Source organism: Pseudorca crassidens, chromosome 20 (assembly GCF_039906515.1).
Source record: "Pseudorca crassidens isolate mPseCra1 chromosome 20, mPseCra1.hap1, whole genome shotgun sequence".
NCBI lineage: Eukaryota > Metazoa > Chordata > Mammalia > Artiodactyla > Delphinidae > Pseudorca > Pseudorca crassidens.
The window spans coordinates 52,821,015-52,832,375 of NC_090315.1; positions in this window are offsets into that span (position 1 = coordinate 52,821,015).

Sequence of the window (11,361 nt, forward strand, 5' to 3'; positions counted from 1 at the left end):
CCAAAAAAATTAGAGCTAGGTCCCATGTCAATAAAACACCACATACATAAACCTGAATTTACAAGGTAGAAGTTAGTCACCTTGTCAGTGAAATTCTTACAAGATCACTGTGCAAAGGATTTTCTCATTATGTTCTCATTTAATGCTCATGTACTCCATATAAGGCCCATGGCCTCACATAGCCAGTGGTGGTGTGCTGTCACATGTAAACACAGTCCAGCAAGAAAAACTGGAATCTAAACTAAAATCCACATCTTCCCTTATAACTCTGAGAGTGGGGAAGAGGTCTTGCAGTTGGGAACAAAATTCTTTTCAGCCATGTGGGTGAGGTTAGAGCACAAATGGAGGTAAACCTTTCAAAAGCCATTTGGGGCAGAAGGAAACATTAGTGTGAAAGCAAGAAGGTGGGAACATTGAAGGGCGTATAGGAAGAAAGGAGAGTAGAACAGTAGGTGAAATACACTCATGTGGAAATGGAGTGGAGCTGGAGAAAGGCATGATGGGAAGTCCCAACTGGGCATGGAGGTCTTTGAATGACAAGTGAATAATCTTGGATTTCCATGGGAGGGAACAAGCATGTACAATGGTGTGACATGAAAGCTTGCGGGTGTGGCAGGTGATTACAAAGAGTAAATGTAGGGTTCAGTGGGAGGAGGGATATAAGATGAGCCTAAAGCGGGTGCAGAGACAGACGTCAAGTTCCTTGATTCCTCTGCCCCGGTTTCGGTCCTCCAGAATCAGACGCTGAAACAAGGATTTGAAAGTCAGCAGTACTGGGAGGTGATCCCAAGAAGCACGGATTGGGGAGAGGGAATGTAAAACAGGAAGGGAAGAAGCCACTTCAGCGTGGGTTGGTGAGTAGGTGACCACTGTGGGAGACCATGGAGCTGTCCCACTTGGTGAGGAAGGTGTATTTCTCCATTGAGCTCCAAGCAACATTGGATGAAAGTGACTCCTAACAAGCATGTTGGTTCCCTGATGCTCTTCCATCTTGTACAGCAGGTCTAGAGGAAGGGCAGAAATGGACACCAAGATATGTAACAAGGATTCAGAGAGGCAATGTTAGGGGGCAGAGTGGGGTGCAAAGTAGGGAGGGGCCAACTCTGTGATGGAAGATGATGTCCTGGAAACTGTTCATGGAGGAGGTGATGCCTGAATGCAGTCTTTTAAGCTGAGTGGGTGTTGTTCGTGAGAATGAAAGCACACAGCATAGTGCCTGATACCTAGTGAGCATGATAAACATTAGCTTCCTTTCCTTACTCCTGTTTGCCAGGGCTGGGAAAATGGGATGCTTAGGAAATATTCAGTAGCTTCTTTTTAAAAAAAAAAAAAACAGATAATATACAGACCTCAATATTTCACTTCCAGGTTTGCTTGTGGGAGAAGAAATAAGTTGTTATGGACTAAATGTCCATAATTCATAGGCTGAAATTCATAGGCTGAAACCCTCCCCCTCCCCCACATGAAGGCATTAGAAGGTGGGCCTTTGGGAGGTAATCAGGATTAGGTGAAGTCATGAGGGTGGCACCCTCATGAATGGGATTAGTGCCCTTATAAGTTCATGAGAGACAGCTTGCTTCTCTCTCTCTCTCTCTCCTGTGTGGATAAAAAGATATTGACAGTCTGCCACCCAGAAGAGGCTCTCTCAAGAACTTGGCCGCACTGGCACTCTGATCTCAGAATTCCTGCCTCCAGACTGGGAAATAATGTTTTGTGGTTTATAAGCCACCCAGTCTATGATACTTTGTTAGAGCAGCCTAAACTGTCTAAGACATAAATGTTTTTGCATTCTCTGCCTTGAGCAGAATGAGCAGAGTTCCTACTACCAGCCAAGCAAAGATGCTGGGAAACAGGTCCTATGGGTTATTCAAATTGGCTCCCAAACACCCAAACACGGGAGTGACTCAGATAGGGGTGAGTGAAACCCCAACATACCACAGGCATATGCACCCACATGTGCAGAGACTGAGAGCACCAACTCTGGAGTCTTGCAAACTGGGAATCAAATTTGGGCAAATTGCTTGGTATTGGAGCTTTCCCATACTGAAATGGGGAGGATGATATTGTCTAGGTCCTAGAATCATTATGAAAATCAAATGTGAAAGTGTGTAACCAGATTGAAACCATGACCTACAAGTTCCAGTCTAGAATTCAGATGGCAGATGCTTTCAAAACATGGTTTTTCATTCACATCAAACACTAATCAAATACCTAGCATGTTCTCAACACAATAGTTTTAGTGTTTTAGCGGGAAAAATAAATACATAGTCTCTTCCAGCCATTCAGGAGTTTACCACTGAAGAATGTAACAACAGTAAGTTTTATCTTGCATGCAAATGGCAATTTATCTGTAGAGCCTGCCTTGGTACTGAGAGCTGGTTGGGTTGAGTGGTGAACAGTGCTGTATTTGATGAACAATGTCCATCAGGAGCAGGGGAGGAAAGTGGTCCAGGAGAAGAAACCAACTTTAGGCACATTAGGGGGAAAGTGCAGGGCAGGTTCATGGAATGGTCCATTTAGCTGTTGCGTGCATCGAGAGAAGAGACAAAAGATTAATAAGACTGGATTACAGAAATCTACTAATACCCCTTCAAAGGTTCTGGATTTTGTACAAAAAGCAAAGGGATTAATCCAGGGATTACTGGAGAATGTGCTCAAGTAAGACGTGACCATGGGAAATCTCCCCCAAATGAACATGATTATTTTACTTGGTCCAGTTTTGGGAGGCAGATCAGATGCGGGGGGCATGTTGGAATCACAGTTCTTTAGCTAGTCCCCCAAAGCCCATCCGTAGTCTATCTGGTCAAGCGGCCACTAAACTGGCATGAGTGGGAGAAAAAGAACACCTCTCCCTTCCAGGAGTGAAACAATGAGGGACTGGTGAGGCAGGCTTTTTCTGGAGAAATGGGGACATGTCCATGGGAGGCCCCCCCAAAGTAAATCACTACCTTCTGGAGCTGGGAGTCAAAACCAACATAGGACAACGACCGATGGGGCATACTCACAAACACCCATGCTCAAAAACCTTGCAATCATTTTCAAAAACCTGTCCCAGCTTAGAGATTTCCACAGAGTGAAGTCGAGTCAAGGCAACGCATGACAACAAAACTAACACTTACTGAGGATTTGCTATTCGCCAGGCATTTTACACGTACTCTTAACTGAATCGAAACAATACCCTGAAAAGTAGATATCATCCCTGCTTACAGATTAAGGACATGAAATTCCAGAGAGGTTAGGTAGCCTGCTCATATTCACTCAGTCGCAAAGTAGAGTTCTGTCTAGAACCCAGGACTCCATATAATAGAAAGGTTTCTTCCCAGAAGCTGGGGAAGATAGGGACTAGCAGTTCCAACCTAACACCCTCCTGGTGAGGTGTTCCCTCCTCTCCTCTCCTCTCTCCCCATCACCCCCTCCCAAGGACAAAGACCTTCCTCTCCATTAGCTCTGGTGTGAATCAAGGTACTCTCAGGAAGGTTCTGATTAGCCAGCTTGGGTCACATGCACATCCATCAACCAATCACTGAAGCAGAGGGATGGCTATTCTGATTGGCCAGCCTGGGTCACATGCCCACCCCTGTGACTGGTCATAGTAGGTGCAGGCAACCTGATTGATATTCATACCTGAACCCCATCAGGTGACAGAGAGGGAGATCCCCATAGGACAGTATGCTGCACAGTTAAAACTGTGTCCACTGTAGATACAGTCTACTGAGCACTTATTGTGCACTGGACACTGCTTTTTTTGTTTGTCTGGTTTGGTTTCTTGGTTTCTTTTTCTTTTGTTTTTAGTTTTATTTTCTGCACACTGTGGGAGTCACCACTGACACCTCCCCACACTTTGTCTTGGTTCACCTGACACCAGAGTCCACTGCAGCTGTAGACAGTTCCTGGCAAGCTGACTGCTTCCCGCCTCCAGTACCACAGGGCACAAGTGTGCCAAGGTAAGCCAGAACTACTGTGGCGGGGACTGGGGACGGTGGGAGTAACAGCCCCCAGGCAGCCTCAGCCGTGGAGGATGGGAGATGGTGGATAAATGCCCAGATTCCCTGTCCATGTTCCACACAGTATCTGAAGGGTCCCCTCAGTGGGGTCAAGCCCAAGGTGCCCACAATGGTGACTTATTCATTAGCAAGTCCACTGGCTTTTCTTCCCTCCTTACCTCATTCTCCCTACACCCCCCCACTCCTGCTTCTTGAGATCACCTTCCAAATAAACTACCTGCACCCAAGTCCTCATCTTGGGGGGCTACCTCAGGGGAACCCAAATGAAGACAGCATTCTGCATGTATTAACTTGTCAAAGACTCATAACAACCCTATAAAGTAAGTGATACTATCCTTACTTTACTGATGAAAAACGAAGCCAGGGATTTCCCTGTTGGTCCAGTGGTTAAGACTTGGCGTTTTTACTGCCAGGGGCCTGGGTTCAATCCCTGGTCAGGGAAGTAAGATCCCACAAGCCACAGAGCGCAGCCAAAAAAACAAACAAACAAAAACAAAAAGTATATATACATATATACATATACATATATATACATATATATATATATAGAGAGAGAGAGAGAGAGAGGGAGAGAGAGAGCGCGCGCGAGCCAGAGAAGTTAAATGAAGTGCTCCAAACTACACACAGCACTGAGTTTCCAGAATTTGGGCCCAGACATCAAGCTAAACTCTCTCTAATGCCCAAGTCACTGAAAATGCACAATATCACTTAATAAGTTGGAAAAAATTATTCAAAAGCTAAGCTAGCATCAATTAAAATGACTTCTGGGGCCAGCCCTTCTTAGCTTTTCAAAAGCCTACCCAGGGAGTGAGAAGGGATTATTGCTGTTCTCCTGACTCTGGGGCCTTCTATCCAAGGCCAGCAGGATGGGGCCCAGCAACCCTGATGAGTTAAAGGGCTGTGCTGTGAAGCAGGGGAACGACCATCACACAACTGCAGTAAAGCTGGTCTCTTCATCCTTTGCAAAAACAAGCACAAATACCTATTTACTGAGCCCAGGCTCAGGCTCAGGTTGACTGCTGACGGTAAGAGCTGGTTTGTCTATTGTCTTTGGGGGCAGAAGTCGGAATATCCCAATGATCCTTCGAGATTAATCAATAAACAAGGCAGGAAGTCAATGCGCCATCAAATTGACACTGAGTGTTTAATTATTAACTAGATGAATTAAGAGTATATCAAAAGCTCCCATTCTCACTCAGGATCTCCATCTCTGTCTATCTATCTATCTATCTCTAGTAAGGTAAACAATATTTAGGTGACTGAATTAAATTCTACAAATATTTACTAAGCTTTGCCTGTGTGCATGGCCCTGTTCTATGTATTGTGAAGGATTCAGAGATAAATACAGCCTGGCCACTGCTGGCACAGAGCCCACTGAGCGAGACAGGGACACCAACAGCCAGGAAAGGCTAGCAGCCTAACAGGGAGAGATGTAGGGGGCTCTAGGGCGCAGAACTGGGGGAGGTGATACGTAGGCCAGGGCTAAGACTGCTTCTACGGGATGGAAGTAAAGGGACACTCCAGGTTTTGCCTGCCAATAACTGACTGCACCCTACTTGTAGCGTGGTGGTCAAAATCAGGGACTCTGAAGACAGATGGCCTGAGTTTGAATCCTGACTCTTACAGCTGCATGACTTTGAACAAGTGATTTAATCTCCAGGCCTCTGTTGCCTCCTCTGTAAAAGGGGAATGATAATATTAAGATGTTATCACGTTGTGGTATGTATTAAAGGAGTCAACAGGTGCAAAATGCGATTTTCAGTGGCACCGAATTTTCCTTTGGGGAATGACGACGCCCTTTATATGTTGTGTTGAGGGTCCTGTGAATCAAGGTGCCCTGTTCTCAGACTTCCCTGGTGGCACAGTGGTTAAGAATCCACCTGCCCATGCAGGGGACACGGGTTTGAGCCCAGGTCTGGGAAAATCTCACATACCACAGAGCAACTAAGCCCGTGCGCCACAACTACTGAGCCTGTGCTCTAGAGCCCACGAGCCACAACTACTGAGCCCGCATGCCACAACTACTGAAGTCCATGCACCTAGAGCCCGTGCTCCGCAACAAGAGAAGCCACTGTGATGAGAAGCCCGTGCACCACAACGAAGAGCAGCCCCCGCTCGCCGCAACTAGAGAAAGCCTGCGCGCAGCAACGAAGACCCAGTGCAGCCAAAAATAAAATTAAAGAAAAAAAAAAGAAAGGTGTCCTGTTCTCCTCTAGCCAATGGGATTCATGACTCAGGGAAGGCCAAATGGATGTTGTCCAAGTAAGTAACTTTTTTTTTTTGCGGTACGCGGGCCTCTCACTGCTGTGGCCTCTCACATTGCAGAGCACAGGCTCCGTACGCGCAGGCTCAGTGGCCATGGCTCATGGGCCTAGCTGCTCTGCGGCATGCGGGATCCTCCCGGACCGGGGCACAAACCCATGTCCCCTGCATCGGCAGGCGGACTCTCAACCACTGCGCCACCAGGGAAGCCCCTAAGTAAGTAATTTTAAAAAATATTTATGTATTTAACTTAATTAATTAATTAATTAATTGATTGATTTTTGGCTGCGTTGGGTCTCAGTTGCGGCATGCAGGCTCTTCGTTGTGGCACGCAGGCTTCTCTCTATTTATGGCACATGGGTTTCCTCTCTAGTTTGGCACGAGGGATCTGTAGTTGTGGCACGCGGGCTCCAGAGTACTGGGCTCTGTAGTTTGCGGCACATGGGCTCTCTCGTTGAGGTGCGTGGGCTCAGTAGTGGTGGCATGTGTGCTTAGTTGCCCCACAGCATGTGGGATCTTAGTTCCCCGACCAGGGATTGAACCCGTGTCCCCTTGCATTGGAAGGCAGATTCTTTAGCACTGGACTACCAGGGATGTTCCTCCAAGTAAGTAATTTGAAGCTTAAGAAGAAAGATGTAAACACAGAAAATGAATGGAGCCTGTTCATCCTGACAGTGGTGCCCATGATTCCCTGCTACCCAGATCCCCAAAGCCACCTGTGTTTCTACTTGTTCCCAAGCCTAGGTCCTCAGACTTGTCTTGGATTCTGTGAGCAATCCCACACAAATAGCTTAAGCTAGCCAGACCTGATTTCTATTGCATGCAGCTAAAGAATCCTACCTGATAAAAGGAGGGCTTTTGCACTGGGCCTTGAATAACCTGGTGGGTTGTAACTGAGGTAGCTCATCTTCTGACTGTATCCGTGTATAAGCATCTTTATTTCCCAAAGGAAGGTCAGGATGTATAGCCTGGCAAAGGCTTGATTTCACATCAGGGATAAGAGGCAGCAATAAGGGACAGAGTGTGCGTGTCCAAACGTAGGCACTTTGGAAACATTTCAAGTTCTTAATTTGGACACAATGGCCAACTATTTGAAGTACCAAAAAAAAAAAAAATAGAACCAACATACCCCATAATACAAGCGCAGTATTTCCCAGATTTCAGCTATTTGCATACCAACGTTTTCATGAGTTTTGTCAAACCTGGACTGTAAGTATCATTAATATTTTTCTTAATATTATTTATATATATCATTATATAATTAATATTTTTATTTAAATACAATTAATTTTAAAAATATACATACATATTTTAAAAATTCAATTACTACCATAAATGGAAAATCAATAACCGTTTGCCAAGAATAGAAAATAGAGAGTAGTCATAAACATTAATAAATGGAGCCAGGTTAGGGACTCCCACTGCCCAAATATCAAGAAATTTGAGCTTCAAAATAAATAATGATAGTAATTCAATATAAACCATGAATAAAATAAAACTCTATGAGTCCACCAATAAATAATAGACAATTACAGTAGAATGCCAACAAATAAATACAAAAAAAAGATAGAGTTAGAAAAGTAACTAGTTGATGAAAATTTGATGCGGAACAGTTTATTTACCTAGTCTCAAAATATTTTCCCACAAATTATTTATTAATTACAAAGGGAAAAATGATAACTTTGTAGTTGAGAAACCTGGCAGGCAACACCTTAACCAAGTGATCAAAGGCATTCTCACCGATATGGACAGATTGACAACAGGTGCTTCCTGATAGGATGGACTGAGAAGGACACAATATCACTTCTGTGATATTCCCGACAAAATATGAAAACTGAATTTATTTAGGAGGAAATATCAGACAAACGCAAACTGAAGAATGTTCTAAAAAAAGAAACAAATGTCCTGTACTCTTCAAAACTGGCAAGAAGTCAACGAAAGGCTGAAGAACTATTACAAATTAGGAGACTAAGGAGATGATAAACAGAACAGCTGAAGACAGTGGGTGACCCTGGATTGGACTCTGGACTGGGTGGCAGTGGAAGGAGGAGCCGTAAAGGACATTTACTGGGACTTTTGATGAAACTGAATACGAACTGCAGGTTAGAGAATAGCATTGCATCAAGATCGCATTGTCTCATTTTATTTGTCTGATAATTGTATTGTATCTATGTAAAAGCGTGTCCTGGTTCTTAGGAAAAACACACTTAAAGACTTAGGTGTAAAGAGGAATGATGTCTCTAAAATTCTCTCCAATGGTTCCAAAAAAATATGCAGAGAGAAAATAAATTACAAAGTCGATGGGGCAAAATGTAACCAGGAGGTGAATCTGGGTCATGGGTAGAAAGGAGTTCCTTACACCACTTTTGCAACTTTTTTTTTTTGGCCGTGCCTCAGGGCTTGTAGGATCTTAGCTCCCCAACCAGGGATCAAACCCAGGCCCTCAGCAGTAAAAGTGCTGAGTCCTAACCACTGGATGGCCAAGGAATTCCCACACTATGTTTGCAACTTTTCTCTAGTTGGAAATTATATCAAAATAAAAATTCACCAAAAGAACAATACAAAATTAATAAAATGTATTAATAGAGTCTGGTTGAAAACTATTGCCCATTGAAATCTCTGAGCTTGAGGCCAGTTTCTTGTTAATAAAAAAAGATTAGCAAGTTTTCGAAAGATTTTCTGACATACCGACATGAAATTCAAACTGCCTCCTGCACACCATCATCAAGATTGAAAGTGAGTTGGCAAGGGGGTAGCCGTCTCGCTCTGTCATCCAATGTTCTTTAATGTAGGTGCCCCAGTGCTATGAATACCAAACTTCAGGGAAACCTGCTCTCAGCAAACAGGGTTTGTAGAAGCTGTGATCTGCCGGGGAGGCTGGAGGCCAGTATGGTCGGACTTTCTGGCAAGTGCTTGGCTGAGAAGCCACACCAGTGCAGGTAACCGAATGCCCTGGTTTCGCCTGTAAGAAATCCACTGTGCTCACAACAGCTGGGAAACAGATCTCGCTTCTGGGTGGTGACAATATTTTCTACAGCCAGTCGTTTCTATTTAAATGCTGGCTAAAGCCAGCTTCAACAATGAATCATCAACAGAAGTTTTGTTTCCTCCACACCAGGAAACTCAGATGGAAACAGAAACCATCAGCCACTTCGACAGCCCATTTCTCACTGCCAAGCACCTGCAGTCCCGAAACAAGATAGAATCCCCTAAATGGCCCCCCAAGATGGCCCCACCACTCTGAAGGGGCTAAATTTTAGAGGTACCAAAGAGTGCCAGAAAGGAAAGCACAGTGATCCCCATCAAAGTTTTGACTGTGGTGCTGGGAAGAGTCTTAGGGATTCTCAACATCATCCCCAATAATACTTATTTATCATTTTCCGCAAGGCAGACTCCACTAAGCACTCCACATGGATCATTTCGTTTAACTCTCTCACTATATGCTCTCATTTTACAGATGAAGAAGGTGAGGCTAAAAGAAGTTCAGTAACTAGCCCTGGTGCCATGGCCAGCCATGCGCTGTCAGAATTCAGACCCAAGCCAGGTCACCTCCCAGAGTCCATGTGCTCAACCACCGTCAACCAATAAGCTCAGCTGTCCCTGAGGGAACTAAAGAGGCACCTTGCTGGTGGGTTGCCAGCTAACATACAGGATGCCCAGGTAAATCTGAATTTTAGACAATGAATAACTTTTTAGTATATGCCCCAAATATTGCACGAGACGTACTAAAAGGTAATATTGCATGAGACATACTAAAAGGAGATTGAAATGCATTCATATTGCATTCATCCTGCATTTTTATCTGCTGAATCTGGAACGCCTAAATCTGGTTAAGACTCAAACCCTCAACCCCTGGCTCAGAAGACACGTGGCTTCACCATTAGGCCACAGGCCTCAGCTACACCAGTGGGATCTGGATCTGCTGGAATCTTTCACAAAAGTCTACATGCCCAATGCCCTTCCAGTCACTTCAGAACTTTTTGGAGGGTGGTTAAGGGGTGAAATGTGAGTTCTAGAAAGATGCCAAAGAATCCTACAGATAATGGTTATTTAAAAAAAAAACTCAGGGTCACCTGTGGGCTAAACCCAGAGTCCTGGGTCTGGTGAATGAGACAGAGATGCCGGAAGGCCTCAGGTCAAGACCTGGATCCGGCTTTGTCAGCTGGGGGACCTCCCGGCTGTCACTCTCCCTTCCTGACCCTTGACCTCTCATACCCAGAGTGAAAGCCTCAGCCCAGGCAGGGCGTTCTCAAAGTGTGGCCCCCAGGCTGCCTGAACCAGAATCACCCAGAGAACTTGTCAGATGGGTAGATTCTTGGTCCCTACAGGCCACCTGAACCAGAAATCTTAGAGGAAGAGCCAGGAAAACTGCATTTTAGTAAGATCTCCAGGGGATTCTGAGGCAGCCTACGGTCTAAAACCAACTGGACTAATGAACTTTGGAAACATTATGCTAATTGAAAGAAGCCAAACACAAAAGGCCACATGTTGGACAATTCCATTCACTGAAATTTCTGGAATAGACTAATCTATAGAAACAAAAAGTAGATTAGGGTATGGGAGGTGGGGGAGGCAATAAGGAGTGACTATTTTTTTTTTTTAGCAGCTTAAAATAATAGCCATGTGTGATCACACAGTCTGTTAGTCACAAGCCCATGCTGGCTGATCTAGGCTCTTTATTCAAGGCCTCACTGGAGACGTCAGGCCAGTGGGGTTCTCTTTTGGAGGCTCTGGGGAAAAACCCACTTCTGAGCCCTTTCGTGTTGTTGGCAGAGTTCCCTGAGGCTGTGTCACCTGATGTCCTGTTCTCTGGCTGGCTGTGGGCTGGGAGGGCCCTCAGCTCACAGAGGCTGCTCTCAGGTGCTTGCAAAGGGGCCGCCTCCATCCTCACAGCCAGCAACAGACAATCTCCCTCCTGTGGGGTGGATGGGGTTTCCTTTGGGGACAATGAAGATGTTCGGGAATTTGATAGTGGTGTTGGTTGAACAGCCGTGTGAACGTGCTAAAAACCACTGAGCTGTTATTTTAAATGGCAAATTTTATGATATGTGAATTATATTCAATTTAGAAATATACTAAATTTTAAATGGTAATT